Source organism: Loxodonta africana, chromosome 10 (assembly GCF_030014295.1).
Source record: "Loxodonta africana isolate mLoxAfr1 chromosome 10, mLoxAfr1.hap2, whole genome shotgun sequence".
NCBI lineage: Eukaryota > Metazoa > Chordata > Mammalia > Proboscidea > Elephantidae > Loxodonta > Loxodonta africana.
This window is the reverse complement of record NC_087351.1, coordinates 49,069,658-49,093,570: the sequence shown is the minus strand read 5'-3', so window position 1 is coordinate 49,093,570 and position 23,913 is coordinate 49,069,658.

Sequence of the window (23,913 nt, the reverse complement as noted above, 5' to 3'; positions counted from 1 at the left end):
TGTTTCGTTTAGTAGCTGAGTGATTAACCACTGCGCCACTAGGGCTCCTTAAGTATTATCGCTAGAAGGGCTCAATTCAGTTACCCATGAAGCATGGCTAGAGAGGGTTAAAATAGGCTGTCTTTAGCTCTTCTAACTAATTTAGGTAGCATTTGTAATCCCTGTATATATCCACAGTTTTTCTCATGTTCCCAAATAAAGTTGGGAAGAGTTCACAAAAGCACTTTGCTGGCAACATGATTAGGGTCTGAGATGGTTTAGTGATAGTAACTATGGGCAAAATATTCCTCCAGCTCAATAGCTTTTTGAATATCACCCCACCTCTCTCAAAACTAGGTGGCAAGATCCAGGAGAAAGAGGCAGTAAGTAACCACTTAATTAACTTACTCGACCTATGACTTTTGGATTAGCCAAAAGCAAACATGCCTTTCAATCTGGCCAGACTTAGTTGATCCTGACACCATCTCACTAGCTTGGCAGAATTTGGAGGAATTGATGCCTGTGAATTCAATGAGATGTCTTGATAGTGAAACATTCTGAATCTTAATTTCTATCTGGGATGGCTCACACTTCCTCTGTGGTGAATGAGCCAGTCACAGAAAAGTATACAGCAGATCAAGAGACTCTCTTGTGCTGGAGAAGGAAGAAATATCTAAATAAATACATTCATTTATACAATGAATATTTATTAAATACCTAACAAATATCAGGTACTGAGTAGTGGTTAATAAGACAAATGTGGTCTCTGCCCTCATGGAGCTTACAATAAAGTGGAAGAGACATTGAACAAAATAGTGTGATGAGTAATAGACTAGAAGTTAGGGTGTTTAATGAGTGTAGCTGGAGGGTTTAATCTAGTTAAAGGAAAAGAAAGGTATTCTTAAGAAAATGCCATTTAGATTGGGGATAGGCAGTGAAATCAGCATGTTCTAGCTGAAGAAAGTATGGTGGGTTCTAGGAACTGAAAAAAGCTAACTGTAACTGGCAGGAGAAGTGAAATGCCAGCAGTGGGGAAGTAGGTGCATATTAGATAGTAATAGTCTTTTAAATCATGTTAAGGTGTTTAGACCACCTGGGTGGTGCAGATGGTTAAGCGCTTTCTTATTTAGCAAAAGGTTGGTGGTTCAAGTACACCAGAGGTGCCTCAGAAGAAAGGCCTGAAAATGTACTTCTGAAAGATCATAGTCACTGAAAACCCTATGGAGCACAGTTTTACTCTCATACACATGGAGTCACCATGAGTTGGAATCAATGGCAACTGGTACTGGAACTGGTAAGCTATTTAGACCTCATTATAAGATAATGAGAAATTACTGAAGAGTTTTAAGCTGGATGTCACAATTCATGTTTTATGAGGATCACATCAACAAGGATTACTCTGAGGGCTGTGTAGGGGGAGAATGGATTGGACGAAAGAAAGATTAGTGGCAAGGAGACTGGCTACGATGCTGTTTCAGTAAACTTTGTCAGAGGTCATGATGGACCAGGGTGGTGACAGTACAGATGGAGACAAATGAACTTTAAAGTAATATTGAGGAGGCAGGTTGACAGGATTTAATAACTAATTGGATGAGACAGAAGAGTCAAAGAGGATCTCCAGATTAATGATTTGGGCTCCCTGGGTGAACACTGAAGACAGGAAACATAGGAGAAAATCTGGGGTGGGAAGATGGGTAGAGGAGAAGAATATGAGCTCAGTTGTGAACATGATGTGTTGGAGGTCCCATGAGTAGGCAGGTCCAAAGATCAGCAGATTGGGGCTGGCGATAAAATGTAGGGTGATTAGTAGGTGAATGGTAACTAAAACTCTGGAATTCCATGCAGTTACCCACGCAAAGAGTGTAGAGTGAGAAACACAGAGAGTTTGTGAACTGAGCCCTCAGAGGAGCACTAGCATTTCAGGAATCTTTTTAAAGAGATGACTTAAAGATAATATTAGATGAAAACATCTTTAAAATGTTTTTAAGGAAAAGTAGAAGGCTTGTGAGCATGAGAGTTTTCTTTCTTTTCCAGAACTGATTTCCAGTTTACTTCCACCTCAAATAAAGTCATACAGATTCCAAATCACAGTCTCTTCTGTTGTGGTTAATCCTTGAGCACAAACCATTTTTAAACATGCAATGAGAAAAATGGAGAATAAAGGAAAATGAAAGCATCAAATTATCCATGGCTAAAACCTTTTGAATTTAGTGAATAATCAAAGCAACCCTAGAAGGATGTGTTGCCAACATTCAGTGATGGCTAAAGAAGAACCTTGCCTCTTTCCTTCTTTATGCCTCTGAATTTCAATAGTTTTCCACTTTAAAATCCTTTGGAGATACGATCTTTGTATTTCCTCTTCTATCTCGATCCCAAAGGTGTGTGGAAGAAACCAAGAATAATGGCTCCCAACTTGCTGTTTTTTTTTTAACTGCTTATAAAGAAGCTTTGACTAAATGGTAAAGCTACTCTTCTTTTTTATGTGGATAATCTCATGTCCACAAAACCTTGATTTTTTGATGTGATTTCAATGGGACTCTCCCTTCTTCTTAAACACGTGGTGAACCTATTCCTTATCCTGACAAATCATCCAACTTTGTTTCTGTTTTTCCCTCTGGGGAAGATAATGTGGTTTACATTCTTTTAGAAGTTTTGGACACCAAGAATTCTGAGGTCAGCCCAACTGGGGAAGTGAAGGAAAGAATGTCAGCTAACCCAGCGGTGAAACCTCAGGAGTGTGCTCCTTAAAGGCCATTTTCTCCCCGTTTTTCTTTTTTCCCTTTTGTATATAAACCACAAATAACCCACAGCCTTTAAACCAGCTTCACAAGAAGCAATGAACAAATTATTAAAACATCTCGAAAAAGGTTCCAAGAAAGTCCTGAATAGAATTGTATTTGTGTGATGACCAATGTATCTTTATTCTTTTTTACCCACTGTCTCTTGTCGATGCAATATTAACTGAAATCTCAAATTTTGAGAAATCAGGAAATGTAGCTGAAGCAATGGTTGTGTTTCTTTAAAGTAACTTATTTAAAATGAAATAAATGTAATGCTGAATCAGACGGGGAAAGGTCAAGAAATGAGAGACTTCAATGCCTCTACACATACGAAAGGTCCTTTCTTTTCCTTTAGGAAATATTTTTAATATATATAATATTTAACACCCAGCTAAAATTGAGAATAACATGTAAATAACCCAGCGTTGAATGGTTTAAGAGATAATGATGCATGATTTTGAGTACTTTTTTAGAGGGGTCTGCTCTTTATATGCTTAGACTTTCTTTTGAGGCATCTTCCCACATGTTTTGTGTCACGTGTTCTAAACTTCTTTTGTTATACATGCCATAGAGATTTTCACGTGGTCATACACTGTGCCTGGGTGTATACTTAGTGTGAAGATAGTCAAGTAAAGGAATAGACAAAGGAAAAGCAAAGTAATTCACTTGAAACCCAGAGAACTTTACAATGCTGAAAAAGTAAGTAAAAGCAGATGTTGTAAAGTTTAGAAAATCAAGACATTATTTTCCTGTTTCCATTGAATTTTTTCTAAACACATTATAAATAAGCTTTGAAGTAATACAAAGTTCTCTGTTTGTTTTGCTGATAGCATCTTTGGTAAAAAACTATCAGTGCTTGTTTAAGTTACAGACCAACTTATATCTGAGTGTCGTGAAAGAACTGACTATAAAAAAAAAAAAAAAGAACTGACTATATCTGCGGACAAATACAATGCTACAATGCTGAAATTACTTACGGTGTCTGGGTCACTTACGTATCTGTTTGATTAGATCTTTGGGGTTGAATGTTAAACAGCTCAAATATTTTATGCTATCAGAATATAAACATTGAACCCTAATATTTCAATATTCACATGCTTTACAGTAATTTATATTTTATGGAGACTTTATATTACTCTAACAGAGAGAACATGCTGTATTAGTCTTTGCAATTATGATGAGGAAGGTAGTCTAAGAATTTGAAAAGAAGGCTATCCATGTTGCGCCCTCTCCCACTTCCCATATTCTCTAACCCAGACTCATGTGACACTTTAAAAAAGCCTTACAACGTGGTCTCTAGATATGAAGGCTATTTCAAAAGAACTGTCATTCTATAGGTTTGCTTCCAAAACTTACTCTCTAAACAAGGTCAGGGGAGACTATATGGCCAGAGCAAGGTGTTTGCTGGTTCAGGAAAGTGCAGGGCTTGGCTCCAGGGCAGGTGCCCATCCTCATGCACTCCTGCTGGCCCTCATCGTTTGGAGTCACTGAATGTCTTCCAGCTGTTTGAGAATGTCCCAGGCTCAAAACTGTATCCCTGCTGAGGATATTTTCAGAGCCTAAGCCAATTCTGTAAATGACTGGCTGCTAAAATATGTAACATGGGAAATCAGTTCATATCAACGACATGAACCATCATCTGTCTGTTATTACATTCATTCAGCTGGGTCACATATGACTCAATAATCAAATTACCACCCTATATATCTTAAATCCTCATGTTCATGCGGCCACCCTGTGGACATGGGAAAACAAAGGTAATTTAGGATGATGTTGTCTCTTTATTTTGATTCTTTTAAATGTGTCTTTTTCTCTGCTCGCATAAGTAAAAATGCTTATAAAATCTTGAGCATGGTAATATAGAAAGTTCAAGTCCCCACTGAAGTCCCTTCCACCCTTCATTTGACATACACTGTTAACAGTTTGGTGTGTATCAAATACTTCTTAATCATTAATGGAATTCTCTGTTGTTAATACCATGCCAATGTAATTACCAGTAACCCAGTGCCATCAAGTCCAATATAATCGTAACCCTTTAAAATTAAAGTAAAAAACTAGCTGGATATATTAATATAAAAAACTTCAAATGTATATAAAATTTATGTGGGGAAAAATAAAACAATGTGTTCTTCTGTTATTTATGCTTTAATTTCTTTCCAAAAGCATTTGAAACAGCTTATAGTAAAAACAAGGGCAAGGGAAAATATGACCATGAACCATTCCTAAAGTGTAAAAGAGAGAAAGAAAGTGAAAATAGTCTGAGAAGAGGGGAAATGTTATGTCAAGAAGTTCTAGAGGAAGAAGTCTACACCGTTTGATACAAAACAGCATAAGGTTGCAAAGTGTCTTCACAATTCTTACTGGAATATGAAAGGAGGCAGGTTCTTTTGAGAAGAATTTGCGCTGAAAACTTTCATTATATTGTCAACGCATGACTGCTGCATGGTCCTCATAATGAACAATGTGGCCTGTAGGCATTGAGTGAGAGCCCAGGGGAAGGGTATCTAACATAGGCTAGGAAGATGGGAGAATCACAGTCCTTTACAAGCAAGGCAGTTCTACAAGGTGAGTACACAGGGATGCGGTTGAGATGTGTAGCTTCCTTGTGGTCTCACCTAAAATGGCGATAACAGCTGGGCTCTTGAAGAGAGTGGTTGACCTATACAATCCTCTAGAATATCAGATGTTTCAGGCAGGACTTGACAGTAGCAGAATGGCAGACAATTTAAAATGGAGGCTACTAGCAAATATTTGAGGAAGAATAACCTTTGCTTTAAACTGAAAAAAGATCCACAGCAGGCATTGTTGTTAGCTGCCCTCAAGCCAGCCCCTGACTCATGGTGATCCCATGCACAATGGAACAAAATGCTACCCAGTCCTGTGCCATCTCTGTAAGTAGCATTTATTATTTCAAAGTCTGATGTATCATTCAGGTCCAAGCAGGAAACAGATGGCACAGTGAAAAGGCATAAAGACAAGGTTAAGCAGGGTTAAGGAACCAATGTTGGAGGGTGAAGCAACAATGGGAAGCCATTATCACCCCTGGCCATAGCTGAGACAGGAGGATAAGGCTGCCTTACTGGAGCTGTATCCATAACTAGAGGAATACACTTCACAACCATGCCTGGAGAGGAGGAAGCTGAGGAAATAAATACTCAACTCTCTCTTTCCTCCTGCCTTTTGAATTCTTACAGGTGCTTCCCACTGGTTGAACTCAACTGGAAGCTGGAGAACAAGGGAGTTTGGCTGATAAAGTCCTTAGAAATCAGCCTCCTGGGAACAAAGTGGGGTGGAAAGCATGGAGAAGAGTGGATCTGGAGGTGAAAATGAAGAATATCTAGCATAATTAACTATCCTTATTTCTAATTCTATCAATGGAGAGCTGTTCCATTTCATTCAATAATAAATAGAAATTGTATGCTTTAAAACATCAGTTTCAACTTAGAAAAGATTGCCAAGTCATTAGAAACAGCTTTCTTTGTTGTAGGAAAACATAATTTTTCTTTTCATGTCATTTGAGATATTTTAATTCCTGGGTAGTGCAAACTGTTAAGCGCTCAACTACTAACTGAGAAATTGGCAGTTGAAACTACCCAGACATGCCTTGCAAGAAAGTCCTGGTGATCTGCTTCCAAAAGGTCACAACCTTGAAAACCCTATCAAGTACAGTTCTATTCTGCAACACATGGGGCTGCTGTGAGTCAGAATTGACTCTACAGTAAATGGTTTGATTTTATCGTTAGCAATGGGTTAAAAGTATTTTTTTATTGTATTAGGTTGTGTGTGTGAAATGATCTTTCTTTCTTTCCTTATTTTCTAAAGTAGGATTACTTGTTGTGTTGTTATTTGCTGTCAAGGTGGTTCCGATTTATAGTGACCCTGTTGTGTACAACAGAATGAAACACTGCCCGGTACTGCACCATCCTCACAATCGTTGTTTTTCTTGAGCTCATTGTTGCAGCAACTATGTCAATCCATCTCATTGACGGTCTTCCTCTTTTTTTGCTGACCCTCTACTTTACCAAGCATGTTGTCCTTCTACAGGGACTGATACCTCCTGATAATATGTCCAAAGTTATAAGATACTACCTGATGGATTTTGACAGAGATGGATATCATAGCCCAACTGGAGAGGCCAAGAGACTGGTTTTAGAGAGAATTGAGGAGCTGAGTTTCTGGGCCTTTTTATCGCAGATGTACAAATGGATATACTTTGATGTAGAAGAAAGGCATGAGGTGATTTGGACACCACAAATGTGTTCCAAGAGAATAGAAATCTGGAGAAATGATTAAGCTCCATGCTCAATTAAAGAGTAATGGCATAACAAGTGGCCACCCTGGCTCATGCCCAAATAAGATTGGTCAGCACTTTATCTTGGACTGATGCCAGAGTAGGCTGTTGTAGAACATTTAACTTAGACACCAAGTCCTATTGACTTCAGGAATGATGCTAGGAGAGAGCCTTTGTAGCAGAGGCAGCCTGGACTGGATGAACTGAGCTCAGGAGTGACATCTTGTCCCAGGACCAATGTGTCACACAAGTGTATATGATTGCTGTTGGTGGTGGTTTTGTTTTTGTTTTGTATTTAAAGATGAGCTTTCTGATGGTGACTGTGTTATCTATGCATGCATATGTGGCTGAAAGGACCACTTCATCACCAGTGGTACTTTTAAACCTGCTAGATTGTTTCTGAATTTCTGATTTTAGTGATATTTCCATAAACTCTTTTGTTTATGGCTCTTTCTCTTGGATTTGTAGTCAATAAAAGCCTTACCTCAAACAAGACCCTTCCTTTCCCCTACTAGCGTTACCTCAAACAAGACCCTCCATCCCCTATGTCTGACTGAGTATGGGAGGCTACCTGCAGTGCTGTGAAAGTGCTCCAGTTTCCTAGCATCCATGGATTTGAAGGTGCCTTAAAGATTTTTTTAAAGATAGTCTGAGACTATGGAAATGAGAGCATAGGTGCCTAGCTAAAGAGTGCTCTCAGAATTTGGGACTGATGCAAGAAAAATACAATGAGAATGAAAATACTGTATTTCATAGATTTCAAGATACAGTTTTCCTTACACTTAAATATCTCTAAAACCAGGGTGTATTTTACAATTGTATCCTTAGAATTAGTTAGCAGTGTATTTCTTCTTTAGTAGCACATTGAAAACATTGATGCATTTTATGATTGATGGCATCTTACAGTCTATGAAATAAAAAGCTGAACCTTGAAAGGGTGTCTATAAATATAATTCAGGTACTCTATAGTCTGTCTGGAGTGACCAGAATGTATCTCTGGAACTAGAATATAACTCAAGAAATAGGAAACCTAATTAATTGCATTCTGACCAAAATATATGCCAAATAGATTGTCTTATTTTTCAGCTAGATTTGATTTGTAATAATTATCAAAATACTGTGTTAAGAAACATTCTGAATCTGTGCATTTTGGCTCAGAACTGGTTCCATTTATAAAGTCTTTAGTGTGTATGGAAATAGAAATGTGGCTGCACGCAAGCCAGGCATTTGTCTTCTCACCAATGAAGTAATTGAAAAGAAGTAGTCTACGTAGTGTTTATATAAAACAGGGAATTGGAAATTGATAATTTATAACTGTTTAGCTAGTATACCCCAGGTCTCAGAAATAGTATTTGATGGATACAGGTTGTCTGGTAATAAAACCGATATGATGTATTCAGCAGTAGGATTAATTTAGCATGCTTTTTCATTTTCATCAATACCATGTAAACATCGTTGTTTTGATTCTGTACTTGCCGAGAAACCTTCTGAATTAGCTTTCCAGGGGATTTATGCCCTTGAAGATCTATTGGATGTTTTTTAAATGGGTAATCACTTTGGAATGTGGCTTAAAGTGAGCACCAATGGACAAATACCCTAGTATCTTTCTTTTTTCCCTTTTGTATGGTCACTGTATTTTAGCTTGTCCTGCAAAGTTATTGGAAATTCTGTTTTCAGAGAAACTCTTGGTATTTTAGGGCCTTTGTGGAGAGGTCTTACCCTGGAAAAACTGATGTGACAGCTTGTCCAATGAGGAAGGCAGCCCCAGGGTTAAGAGAAGGTGAACCTGACTGGAGCAGCCTGCTTCTCACCTCTACACCCTATCTTCACTGACAAGCGCCGTTTCACCCAAAGCCCTTCTTGATTCCACTGTATATGGTGATTCCACAAGTATCTTAATCATTTCCAGGCCTGCTTGCAAGTTGCTTTAGAATAAACAGAATCTATCTTTGTAGCTTGTTATACTCTACACCAGGAACATGGTGTACAGTTCTGGTCAGCAATCCTCAATGAAGACATGATTAAAGTGAGAAGGTTCAGAGAAAGCTAACTAACATGAGCAAAATAATAGGGTGTCTTTATTAATTAATTAGCTTAAATTAGTGAATTAATCAAATGTTTTCCCTGTGTGTAGCAAAAAAAGAGAAGTGCTGTACTTACAAAGGAAGAAGGCTGAGAAAGAGGGGATATGATTAAGATCTATAAAATTATGAAAACTATGTTTTCTTATTTTCTGAATCGTAGTACACTAGGACATAGGGCACTCACAGAAGCTTAAAAGGTCTACGACTAACAGAAACTTGTGGAATGCATTATCCCAGGATGTGGTGCAGATTGAAAGTATAAATAGCTTCATAAAAAGTTTAGATAAGCTCATGGCTAACAGATTAGGGCAACAATGACATTTTGGAGTATGTCCACAACATTTGAAGGAAATTAGACATATCCTTCCATCATATGTCCCTTGGTACTCCCATCAAAGAAGAAATGACATGGTGAATGGGCCATAGGTAGGATATATGTTAGTGTTTGACTAGGCAGGAAAGACAATTGCAAAAATGTGAAAAAAAAAACTGGATTATATTATCCAGGTAACCAAAGACTCACAAATAAAATAACTGCCTGTGAATTCTAGGACACTGGTGATTGAGAGCCTCTGTGAAAGAGAGCTACCTTGTGCACTTGGAGTATCTTTGTTATCAGAGAAGCAAACAATAATGTGTGTGTGTTGACACAGGCAGAATTAGGGACTGTGTAGACTTCTCTTTCAGAGGCCACCATATTGCTCGTGTCAAGCCTTTTTGTGTGTGTGTGTGTGTGTGTGTGTGTGCAGAGAAGCAAGGTTTTGTCTGCAAATTAATGCATAATAAATAAGACCAAGCCATATATATATGTATGTATGTGTGTGTATACACATACACACACATATATATAAATAGAAGTTTCCTTTAAGCTATATCCTTTAAAAATGTTCCTGGAAAAGGGCCCCTATTCTTTTATTTAAAACAAAACTGGAAATGTGGTAGAAATATTTTTGTACTAATTTTTTTTACGAATAAATTTTATTGGCATTCTTTGTTGTCTCTCCCAGTATGAATTAGTTCCTTGCGTGATTTACTTCTGTTTTCAACGAAGAGGGCTGGAACTAATTTAAATTAAAACAGCCTGCAGTTCTATTAGGATGCATGTGGTACTGTTTCTCACCTTCTATCTTTATGGATGATAATATGTTGGCATGTTCTTAAAGAACATCTTTGCATGTGTTCACAAGCACACATAAGGGATAGAGACATATAAAAAATCATGAGGGAATAATCTATTATTGCCATATACTCTATACTGTATCATAACCAAGTTAGACTTTTAGCAGTTTATCTTATGAGATGGCAAATGCAGCTGGGTGCTTTTGAAAACCACGCCCCTGAATCTGAAAAGATCAACTAATATGATTATACATGAAAGGTAATAAGAGAAGTAGCTTAGCTTTTTTTTTTTTTTAAACTTGAATTGCTTTATTTAGCTTCCAATGTTTTGGGGTCTTGAGAATTATAAGAAAATATTTGTGCTTACAGATCTTTTTCTGCCATATTATGTCTTTGGGTCCATTATTTTATTGCTGTCCTTTCTGTGCTGGGATGTATATATCATGTGTTAATAAAAAGTCAATGCCTGTACAATACATTCTTCAGCTGAGCACTACTTTTTGTAACTGAGCAGGGAAAGAAGTTACACCAAATATTAACATCTGAGAGTTCTTTTGTAGGACAATGACTAAAATGGGTCTAAAGGATTATACAAATAAAACATATCTAAAATCTAATAGTGCATGATTTGAATATAGTTATACGATAGAATTATCAGGGTTTCCATATTTATATATCTATATATAGATATATAACAAACCCGCTGCTGTCAAGTCGATTCTGACCCCTAGTGACTCTACAGGACAGAGTAGAACTGCCCTGTAGAGTTTCCAAGGAGTGCCTGGCAGATTCAAACTGCCGACCTTTTAGTTAGCAGCCGTAGCACTTAACCACTATGCCACCAGGGTTTCCTAGTGTGTGTGTGTATATCTATATATAATATAGATATGTGAGATAATTATGCAAAATGAGTATCAATGCAATACTTTTATCTAATATACTGCTATATTCCATTTTGTCAGATAACTCAATAATGTCCTTTATAGCATTTTTTTCTTCTTGTGCTAGAGTCACAAACATTTGAATGGCTGCCTCTTGGTCTATGTACAGATTCTGCATGAGCACAGTTAAGTGTCCTGGAATTCGCATTCTCTGCAATGTTGTCCATAATTTGTTATGATCCACACAGTTGAATGCCTCTGCGTAGCCAATAAAACACAACTTTTGTAAACATCTTTTTGGTGTTCTCTTTCAGCCAAGATCCATCTGACATCAGTAAGGATATCCTTTGTCTCACGTCTTCTGAAACCAGCCTGACTTTCTGGCGGTTCCTTGTCTATGTACTGCTCAACCGTTTTTGAACTGTCTTCAGCAAAAATTTACAAAATTAGTGATATTGTTAGATAATTTCCACATTTTGTTGGATCACCTTTCCTTGGAATGTGCACAAAGATGGATCTCTTCCACTTGATTGACCAGGTAACTGTCTTCCAAATTTCTTGGCATAGACAAGTGAGTACCTGCAGCGCTGCATCCATTTGTTGAAATATCTCAATTGGTATTCCATCAGTTCCTGGAGCCTTGTTTTTCGCCAGTGCCTTCAGTATGGTTCTTGATCATGTACTACCTGCTGAAATGGTTGAACATTTACCAATTCTTTTTGGTACAGTGTCTCTGTGTGTTCTTTCCATCTTCTTTTGATGCTTCCTGTGTCATTGAATATTTTCCCCATAGAATCCTTCAAAATTACAACTCGAGGCTTGAATTTCTTCTTCAAATCTTTCAGCTTGAGAAATGTCAAGCATGTTCTGCCCTTCTGGTTTTCTAACTCTAGGTCTTTATACATTTCATTATAATACTTTACTTTGTCTTCTCGAGCTGCCCTTAGAAATCTTTTGTTCAGCTCTTTTACTTCATCACTTCTTCCTTTCACTTTAGCTACTCTACATTTAAGAATAAGTTTCAGAGTCTCTTCTGACATTCATTTTGGTCTTTTCTTTCTTTCCTGTCTTTTTGATGACATTTGCTTTCTTCATGTATGATGTCCTTGATGTTATCCCATATTTAATCTGATTTTTGTGTGTGTGTGTGTGTTAGTGTTCAATGTGTCAAATCTATTCTTGATATGGTCTCTAAATTCAGGTGGGATATACTCAAGGTTGTACTTTGGCTCTTGTGAACTTATTTTTATTTTCTTCAGCTTCCACTTGAACTTATATGAGAACAATTGATGGTCTGTTCCACAGTCGGCCCCTGGCCTTGTTCTGACTGATGATATTGAGCTTTTCCATCATCTCTTTCCACAGATGTAGTCAATTTGACTCCTGTGTATTCCATCTGCTGAGGTCTACATGTATAGTAGCTGTTTATGTTGTTGAAAAAAGGTATTTGCAATGAAGAAGTCATTGGCCTTGCAACAGAACAAGGGGACACTGCATGGCTTAAAATCAGGAAGGGTGTATATCAGGGTTGTATCCTTTCACCGTACTTAGTCAATCTGTATGCTGAGCAATTAATCCAAGAGGCTGGACTATACAAAGAAGATCACAGCATCAGAATTGGAAGAAGACTCATCAACAGCCTGTGATATGCAGATGATACAACCTTGCTGCTGAAAGTGAGTAGGACTTGAAGGACTTACTGATGAAGACCAAAGACTGCAGCCTTCAATATGGATTCCACCTCAACATCAAGAAAACGAAAATCCTCAAAAATGGATCAGAAGAAACCTCATGATAAATGGTGAAAATAATGAAGTTGTCAAGGATTTCATTTTACTTAAATCCACAGTCAACGCCCATGGAAGCAGCAGCCAAGAAATCAATGTATTGCATTGAGCAAATCTGCTGCAAAAGACCTCTTTAAAGTGTTGAAAAGCAAAGATGTCACTTGGTGGACTAAGGTATGCCTGACACAAGCCATGATATTTTTAATGGCCTCATATGCAAAGGAAAGCTAGACAATGAATAAGGAAGACTGAAGAAGAATTGATGCCTTTGAATTATGGTGTTGGCGAACAATATTGAATATACCATGGACTGCCAGAAAAACTAACAAGTCTTTTTGGAAGAAGTACAGCCGGAATGCTCGTTGGAAGCCAGGATGGCAAGACATGTACTTTGGGCATGTTCTCAGGAGGGACCAGTCCCTGGAGAAAACATCATTCTTGATAAGATAGAGGGTCAGCAAAAAAGAGGAAGACCATCAACAAGATGGATTGACACAGTGTCGGCAACAATGGACTCAAACATAGCAACAATTGTGAGAATGGGGCAGGAGTGGGCAGTGCTTCATTCTCTTGTATGTAGTGTCACTATAAATCAGATCCAGCTTGACAACACCTAACAATAACAACCTAACGGCAACAGTACTAGAGTCAATTATTACATGTAGTTGTCATATTTCTTAAGCCTCTCTTAATATAGAACATTTTCATAGCTTTTCTTTGTCTTTTAAGGTATTTATGTTCTGGAAGACTATACCCCCTCCTGCCCCCAACTTTTAAAAATGGAATGTTCCTAGTTTAGAATTTGCCTGATGTTTAGACTGAGGTTTGTGCATTCTTGGTGAAAACATTGCATAGATGATATACCTTTCTTGGGGTATCATATCTGGCGGTGGCGATGTTGATATTGACTAATCAGTCAAGTTATCTGATTTTCCTGCTGCATAATTTGTGCTTTTCTTTCTCACTCTTATAACTAATAACAAATTTGTGGGATAACACTTTAAGATCATATAAATATCCGGCTCCTTACCAGAATCTCTCCCTAGATTTAGAATTCTCTGATGATTCTTTCCTGATCTAATCTTTGTTATAAAAACCATCCATTTATAATTAAATTAATTTTATTTTTAATTTTAAAAGAACTAATCAATTCTTTTCAAATATGCTAGGGCACATTTCGATGTTTTTCTCCGTCTATTCTGTCTCTCACACACCTCCTTAACTTTGAAATCTCAGCTCAAGTGTCACCTCCTCCATAAAGACTTCCCTGAACACAACCCCTCCCCCAGGGTACATTGGAATATTCCCCCACTCTATTCTGCCCCAGCTTCTTCCTTCCTTTCTTCCTTCCCTCCCTCCTTCCCTCTCTCCTTGCTTTCTTTTTATACATCTTTCTGTATGTCTATACACCTATATATTATTTTATTGTGTGGTTGATTTGTTTTACTTTCCTGCCTATCTCTTGCAAATAGCGCTGTATGTCCTTTGAGAGAAGGTACCATATTCTATTCAAGGCCTAGTGGCAAATAGCAGGCCCTTGATGAATGTGTGTTCAGTGAATTAATGAAAGTGAAATCCAATTTTCCAATGGACTGCACTCTTTGAGGACCAGTCTGTTTTATTTGTCTTGTGTCCCCAGTGTTTAGCACAGTGTCTGTCACAAGTAGGTGTTTAATAACTGTTTCTTAACAAGAATTTTTTTGTCCACCCATAATCAAGGTAGACCAAGAGATGGAATGATTAGTGTAGTATGTAGGCCAGGAGATACAAGCGGGTTAGTTCATAGAGTGGGGTGTTGGGGGTGGTGGCAATGTTACTGTGAATTCTGAAGGGATATAATCAGGTTTGTCCAGCCAAACAGAAGCAAAATTTGGAGTGTTTGGGAATTTACAGTTTGTGGTTATTCAGAGATTCAGGCAGGGAAGAAGTACCCAGATAGAGCTGAACCAGCTCCAGAACTGGAAAAGATAGACAATACACTCAGTGGCACAAACAGGGGCAATTTCAGGAAAGGCCTCTTTGCCTTACATTCTGGTTTTAAGAACTGATTGTTGTGTTGTGAGCCTAGCAAGCACTGGCTATTCCTGAGGGAAAAGCCAGCTTTTCTTGAGTTAGCTGTTGAACTGAGGGCTAAGTTCTCTGAAGAGATATTTTACTACCACCAGGCCTGCTTTCAAGACTTTGGAATTTCACTTCTAACCTGATTCACTTGACTGCCTTTTTCCAATAAGTGCCAGTTAATGGAGTTTCCACAAATCCATGATAATTGCTGTTCCTCTTCTACCCTGCACAACGTGCTGTCCAATTTGTGCCTTTGCTTTAATGTTTTCTCTTTCCAGTATGTCATTCTCTGTGTCACCTCTAGGTTCAAGGCCTAATTAAAATTCTACCTCTGCTAAGATACCTCCCTATTACTCTAGCTCATTGACCAAACCCATATAGCTTATCTGAACCCTCAACATTTTGCATTTAATTATATTCAGTCTTGTCATTCTTCTTATTTCCTGAGATTCACTCCTCTTTCCCAAACTTGATTGCTTGTTCCTTGAAGAGCAATGCCTAAAACTTATTTTGTGTTCACCCTGGTGTCTATTGTGGTATGGAGCACAAGTTTTGCACATACGAAATACTTGTCGACCTGTTCAATACAAAAAACAAGCATTCATCACACCTTACAAACCTTCAACTCATCTTTTCCCTTATATGATAAAGTCTCAGAGCATTCTAGGTGTTGGATTCAATGTCGTTGTTGTGTGCTGTCTCATCGATTCCAACTCATAGCAACCCTTTAGGACAAAGTAGAACTGCCTCATAGGGTTTCCTAGGCTGTAATCTTTATAGGAGCAGATCACTAGGTCTTTTCTTCCACGGAGCCACTGGTGGGTTTGAACCGCTGACCTGTTGGTTAGTAGCTGAGAACTTGAACATTGTGCCATCAGGGATCCTTTTGGATTGAATAGAGAGTTATTTTTGTTTTGTTTGATATTTTGTTCTGCAAATGTAAGAGCAGAGATCCTGTGGGTTGCCCAACCTCGAGAATTTAAATTTGAGCCTGTGAGTGGCACAGCCAGAATCCAAGTATGATGACTGCAGTTTAGGACTTATTCTTTAGATCATGGCTCTTCTGTAAGAACACAGGCATAGCATCATTTATGCTATAATAGGTAATGTACCATGGGAACATGGTGTTGTTTTTCTTTCCTACCTCCCAATGCCTGTAGAATTTGGTTTAAATCAACACATTGGTGAAAGTTATACCAACTGGATTTGTTTAATCCATATGTAGTTAAAATGAAAGAATCACCAAAACAAAGTATTTCATTCCTTCTGTTCTGTTTACAGGTTCTTTTCAGTGTTTTATTTAGACTGTCACAGCTACTCTGCCATAGCAGAACCCATCAGTGGAATATTCAACATGGGGTTTCTAGAGGGGGCCAGAGGGCTCTGACCATTTTCCCATGGAAAGTTCTGCCAGCCCTTGCAGTGCCCTAGTGCTTTAAGTCTACTTTTGGAGGTGGCCTCCCCTTAGGCAATCATCCTGAAGAGCCTTTCAAAACCTGAAATGTTGCCATTGGAGCATTTCCCAGAAGGGAAATTGAACCACAATTTTTTGAAGTGTGGGGAACTCTCTACCAGGAGTATGTCATGTGTCTAGACATATTCTGATGTGTTTTTCATTACAATAATGCAATAATATGGGCTGCACCAAATGATAGGGTAAATTCATTAAGACTGCTTTCTTGTCCATTTCTTTCACAACATCCACAGAAAAGGACACTAGGAACTGCTTTTGACATCTGCCTTCTTTATTTCCTTTCCCTTCTAATCTCTTTGTACCTGATTAATTTTTTCTTCTTTATTATTTTGTTCCTTATTTTTCTCTAAATAGAGTAGAAAAATTAATTTGTCAATTCTACCCTATTTCTCAGCTGATTAAAGGAAAAAAAAAAATCCGGGCTGACTAATAGAGAACTAGGGAATTACAAAATAAATCAGCAGCTGCAAAAGGGAGAGAATGAAATTTAACTGAGGAAATTGGGGCCTCTGCTGCCATGAAGAAAATAAATGAGACAACGTAGAGTCATTATAAGAGGACTGGGTGGTCTACAAGAAAGAGGGCAGATTGTACAAACTGACATTTGAGGCATCAGCCTGAGTGTTGTTGCCTGAGTGCTGTTCTTTGGTGTCATTGCAAAATGTGCTTTATTCGTGGAACACTTGAGGAGCCCTGGCAGACAAGTGTGGCTCTGAGATGTAGGAGGGCTTAAGTTCCTAATTTCTGAGCTACACTTCCTGTGCAGAATGGAAATTTTTTAGGTACACTTACTGTTAGAATCTCCCTGGAATCCCAGCTGGACTGTCCTTGTTCCAGCTGGGATCAGAGCATAGCTACTTACATTCACTTCCTTGTGAGAACTATGGTTCCAGGGATAGCCACCACCCACTACCAGCTTCAGTTCACAGCAAGAAGTAATGGCCCTATAGGGTAAAACCTCACTGGCTCAGGCTGCTCCCTGTGGCTTGAGTTCCTAGTACCATTATCTTAATCCACTGAACTTCCAGGATTCTGGGCACACTCCTGCATTTACCTTTCGAATCCCTTTGCTTCTCACCTTGCCTAACTTCCTGAATTCTACTCCCTGCTTTTATTTCTGACCACAAATAAGCAGGTTTGCTCATGTAGTTGTTTCCTGTTTTCTAACTGTTGTCGAACTTGAAGCCCCTATTCTGAGGTTGTAAACTGGTGGGCCATGGGCCAAATCTGACCTGCAGGTATGTTTTGGTTGGCACATCTAGGGCTTATCTGCATTGTGTGTTTTATTATTATTATTATCATTGATTTGTTGATATTTTTTAAAATTGGAAGATTTCACATAAAATCTGGATTTCTGACTTCCCTTGAAAAATTGAAAGACTTGGCAACCAATGCCTGGAATGGTGTGCCAGCTTTTTCCTTCAGTTGTTCACTGTTTCCACTGTGCCCTACGGCTCTCTGATGTAGTAATGTCATAGTTACATATATTTTTTTTTAATAGTAGGGTTAAGAGAGAAGTGAATACTTCTTTCACCCTAGTCTTTATGAACTTTTCTAACAGTATATCATTCAATCTTTTTACCTGCCAGATCCCCTCAAAAGCACTTGAATTGGTGACCACTACTTAGACCTAGCTGGACTAGAGCTTGCTAGTTGTTGATTCTAGATTTGAATCTAGAACTGTTGTTTTGTGGTCCTCTCAATTTGACTATATCCACTCCACCAACACCCTCATCTGACCATCCCAGACTAGCTAATGGCCATACCTTAGGGTGACGGTATTTGAAAGGTAGCATCTTACATGCCACATTATATCCACACAGACCTTGTTTATGCTTCTCAACTCTATGAGAGTTTTTATTATAGAAGACAGTGCTATCAGTGCCTTGTGGTCATTTTCTCTTGGTGGTAAACACCCCAAAATCTATTTGTCATTTTATTATTGTTTTTTTCAATTAACCTCCCAAATAGAAATACATATATGTTTTTTTCAAAAGCACAATTCTACTTCATTGTTACTAGGTGCTGTTGAGTCTATTTCTTCTCATAGTGACCCCATTTGACAGAGTAGAACTGCCCCATAGGGTTTTCTTGGCTGTGATCTTTATGGGAGCAGATGGCCAGGTCTTCCTCTCACAGAGCTGCTGGTTGATTTTGAACTGCCAAACTTTCATTTAGCAGCTGAATGCTTAACTGTTGTGTTACCAGCACTTCGTATTCTACTTCACAGAATTCAATATATCATCTGGAGGCCTAGGCTGGAAACAATATGCCTTGCCTTAGGAGAAGTGGAAGAATAATTTGAGAGACAGTATGGTATAGTGGTGCAGTGGTTAAGAACTTGGCTGCTATTCAAAAGGTTGGCAGTTGGAATCTTCCAGCCACTCCCTGGAAACCCTGTGGGTCAGTTCTGCTCTGTCCAGTAGGGTTGCTATGAGTCGGAATTGACTTGATGTCAACGGGTTTGGTCTTGGGTTTGGTATGGTATGGTAGCATAATAAAAGATAGTATCACATAATAATTAACAGTTACATTGTTGTGTTGTTGTTGTTAGGTGCCATCGAGTCGGTTCTGACTCATAGCGACCCTGTGCACAACAGAACGAAACACTGCCCGGTCCTGAACCGTCCTCACAATAGTTATTATGCTTGAGCTCATTGTTGCAGCCACTGTGTCAATCCACCTTGTTGAGGGTTTTCCTCTTTTCCGCTGACCCTGTACTCTGCCAAGCATGATGTCCTTCTCTAGGGACTGATCCCTCCTGACAACGTGCCCAAAGTATGTAAGATGTAGTCTCGCCATCCTTGCCTCTAAGAAGCATTCTGGTTGTACTTCTTCTAAGACAGATTTGTTTGTTCTTTTGGCAGTCCATGGTATATTCAATATTCTTCGCCAACACCACAATTCAAAGGCATCAATTCTTCTTCGGTCTTCCTTATTCATTGTCAAGCTTTCACATGCATATCATGCGATCGAAAATGCCATGGCTTGGGTCAGGCACACCTTAGTCTTCAAGGTGACGTCTTTGCTCTTCAACACTTTAAAGAGGTCCTTTGCAGCAGATTTACCCAATGCGGTGCGTCTTTTGATTTCTTGACTGCTGCTTCCATGGCTGTTGATTGTGGATCCAAGTAAAATGAAATCCCTGACAACTTCAATCTTTTCTCCATTTGTCAGATGTTGCTTGTTGGTCCAGTTGTGAGGTTTTTTGTTTTCTTTATGTTGAGGTGCAATCCATACTGAAGACTGTGGTCTTTGATCTTCATTGGTAAGTGCTTCAAGTCGTCTTCACTTTCAGCAAGCAAGATTGTGTCATCTGCATAACATAGGTTGTTAATGAGTCTTCCTCCAATCCTGGTGCCCTGTTCTTCTTCATATAGTCCAGCTTCTGGTATTATTTGCTCAGCATACAGATTGACTAGGTATGGTGAAAGAATACAACCCTGACACACACCTTTCCTGACTTTAAACCAATCAGTATCCCCTTGTTCTGTCTGAACAACTGCCTCTTGATCTATGTAAAGGTTTCTCATGAGCACAATTAAGTGTTCTGGAATTCCCATTCTTCGCAATGTTATCCATAATTTGTTATGATCCACATAGGCGAATGCCTTTGCATAGTCAATAAAACACAGGTAAATATCCTTCTGGTATTCTCTGCTTTCAACCAGGCTCCATCTTACATCAACAGTGGTATCCCTGGCTCCACGTCCTCTTCTGAAACCAGCCTGAATTTCTGGTAGTTCCTTGTCAATGTACTGCTGCAGCCATTTTTGAATGATCTGCAGCAAAACAATTACATAATGGTTATTAATGCAGACTCTGGAACCAGACTCTTTGGGTTCATATTCTTGCTCTGTTATTTACCCTGTGAGTATAACCTTGGGCAAGTTACTTAGCCTTGTGACTCAGTTTCTTTGTCTGTAAAATGATGATGATGATGATAATAGTACGTACTTCACAGAATTGGTGTAAGGGTTAAAAGTTAGTATTTATAAAGTGCTAATCACTTAGTCAACGCTCTATAAATGTTGGCTGTTATGATTATTTGCATGTCTTCTATGTAGTAGACTTTTGCGTTAGGAAGAAAGATAAATATGATCTTTACCCTGAAGAAGCTCATGGTTTAATATATGGGAAGATACTTAAATAATGATAATATAATATGAATGTGACCACAGATGAATTCAAGTTAGAATAGTTGCCAGGAAGGAAGGGACCTCGGCCTGGAGAGGTTATGAAAGCCTTCGTGGAGGTGTTTAACCTTTCTTGAGGGAAGAATTCTAGAGGGAAGAATTTGAGGAAGAGGGAAGAGGTCATCAACAGTTCAGATACCATTCATATTAAGCCAATGCAAGGGTGCAAGGCAAGGCAACACTCTAAGGAGCAGACCAACCACTGGTGCCAGCTTGTACATTCCTTTGAGTGGAAGAGGACTGGTCTTCTGGAACAACTAACAACTTTAGCAAAACTTGACTACAAACCTTATAGGCCCTTCAAAAGATTTTGTATGGCCTTTAAGCCCTAATGTCCTCAAATTCACTTAGTATTTCAGGTATTCTACGGTACATATAAGAGCAGAATCTTTCCACACTAGACAACACTCCTTTTTACCAGTGACAGAACAGAATCCATTAACTCGAAAACTGGAAGAGGACTTAGACATCATCTTGTCTAATCCCTCATCTTTCATCTAAGAACAATGAGTTTTATAGAGGAAAAGTAAATTTTATAAAATGATTGATTACCATATCTGGCAGACCTGGACCTAGGGGAAATATTCAGGTGCTTTTATAATCTCAAAGGAGCCCTGGTGGTGCAGTGGTTAGAGTGCATGGCTGTTAACTGAAAGGTTGGCGTTTGAACCTACCAGTGGCTCCACAGGAGAAAGATGTGGCAGTGTGCTTCCGTAAAAATTTATAGCCTTGGAAACACTATGGGGCAGTTCTACTCAGTCCTATAGGGTAGCTATGAGTCAGAATCAACTCAGCAACAGTGAGTTTTTATAATCTTCTAATATCATTGGAAATAGACATAAAAAAAAGATTGCCACTGATCTGCTTAACAGTTGCATATACAGTTGGTCAACTGAGTTCTTTGCCAATTTGAAGTTCACCAAACAAAGAGGGTCGCCCAAAGGGTAGAAAGATAATATAAGGGCTTTGTTATAGAGCGTGGACTGTTTCTTCATCACAAAATTCCTGTTGCTGTTGTTGTTAATTGCTGTTGAGATGGAGATCCCACATACAACAGAATGAAACATTGTCTGGTCCTGCACCATCTTCACAATCCTTGGTATGCTCAAGTCCATTGTTGTGACTAAGTATTTTGAGTGCCTTTCAAACTAGGGAGCTCATCTTTCAGCACTGTATTGGGCAATATTCTGCTGTGATTCATAGGGTTTATGGATTTAATTTTCAGAAATAGTTCGACAGGCCTTTCTTCCTAGCATTCTTTAACCAAAAACCAAACCCATTGCTGTCAAGTTGATTCTGAGGTTTTGTTTTTTTTTTTTTAGCATTCCTAGCATTTAATAAATATTTGCTGAATGTATTTCAGTAGATTTGATTGAGTTGTATGAATATTTGAGTAGATGTGGAAAATAATTTTTTATTGATATGCTTCCTAATCTTTCTAAGTTATAAAATTCTGAAAGTTTCAGATGAAGGGGTTATAGTTCTGTGATTTGAGTCTGGGAAATTGCTAGCTAGAGGATCTCATGAACACATTCCAAATTAAAAACTATACCAATATGATCATTGCCATGTGCGTGGAAATCTATTCATACGCCAAAATGCAAACTGTGCCAGGCACTGTGAGGTCTGGGCTGAAGGTTCATTTATGCAGTCTGTGTGGGTATCAGGGTTCTAGATGTTAATTTGTTAAGATGCTCGTGTTATAGATCTTAATAGGCTTATGTTGTTAAAATAGAAAATGCCCCCAAAATACCTAAAGGAGGCATCTGCTGGCAAGACAGAGCTGAAAATCTGGGGTAAAACATTTTACCAAGGGAAAGCTTTTATTTGTATGAAAACTCAAGGTAACATAGCAGAATAAAAAAATGACAACAGTGTAATTCATCAGTCAAAAAAGAAAGAAAGAAAAACCAGGAGACTAAGATTGAATTTACTTCCAGCTGTACATATAACCGGTCAATGCTGTCAGTGCTTTATTTTTTAAAGAATTGGTATATTCTATGTTACTATTGCTAAATGTCTGTTGATATAACTGGGAGAGTTTCAGAAGATTTTTAGATCCAGTAACTTTTTGGCTGAGGACATGAAAAGGGATCTAGAAAATCAAAGAAAATTGCACAATTCACTATGAAAATCCTCCATTTATAACAATTCTTTCGTTTTGTAGGTCAACTTGCTAAAATTTTCCAAACTTAAATTTATCATGAAATTGATTGGCCAGAGGGAAAAAATACTGTAAAAATGACAAGAAACTCAGGACCCACTTGAAGTTCCAACTGTCACTATATCACAGATGAAAGCAAAACAAAGTTGTTTCAAACAAGTGAGTAGGGACAAGGAATGGCAAGACTGAAAAAACTAAAAATAGTTAGGGAGCCCTGACTACAAGAGGTTATTGTAGCCGCATACACACATCTGAAAGTTCTAAATCCAAAGGAAGGAAAATGGTACTGCATCCCTTTGGGAATAATCATGAAAAATCAGAGCAGCATTTACATTAAATCTCAGTGTTAAGAAATTTGTAAACTCTTTTTTTTTATAATATGGTATTTAACTTTCTCTTGAGATGAGGTTAACGTTCAGTGTGTAGAAACTTATTTAAATATTTCCAGGCAGGGAAATAAGGTTTTGAAGTGTTTCTAGTCTTTACAGATCTAGGGTTAAAATCAATACCATGTCCAGATAAAGATTTTCGGAAGTCTGTATGGGAGAAAGAAAAACCTGATGGTTTGGAAAGGTGTGATGGATATGGATGAATGCTTGCCCCTTGTATGGAAAAATAAATTATTTTTCAGTGTTGACTTGACTACAGACTTCAAGTCTGTGTATAGTTGGAGGTCAGTTCCCAGCAGGGTGGCCAGAATGTATGCAAGAAAGCTGTGGCCGACCCATCATGTGTGGACCTGGTGGGAAAGGTTGTGAGTCATTTCATAGACTTGGAAGATGTGTAAATTGTAGAGATGTGTGTGTCATTTTATGGATACACAGATGGGGTATGTTATTATATAGAATTTATAATACTTGTGAAATTTCAGTGTTTTCCTTGGGCTGTTATCATTTTTTTAAAGAACAGAGTAAGATAGGAATCTTTGCTTCCAGTCCATTGCTGAATCTTTTTTATAGTTCCCCAAAGCAAAGAAGTCTCCAAGTTCTTTCCTACTCTTTCATTTTCTATATGATCTTGCTATGTTACAAAGAAATTGAGAGCAATGGCCACAAAATCATCCAAATTCTCTATACCTCAAAGTATCTTTGTCTCTA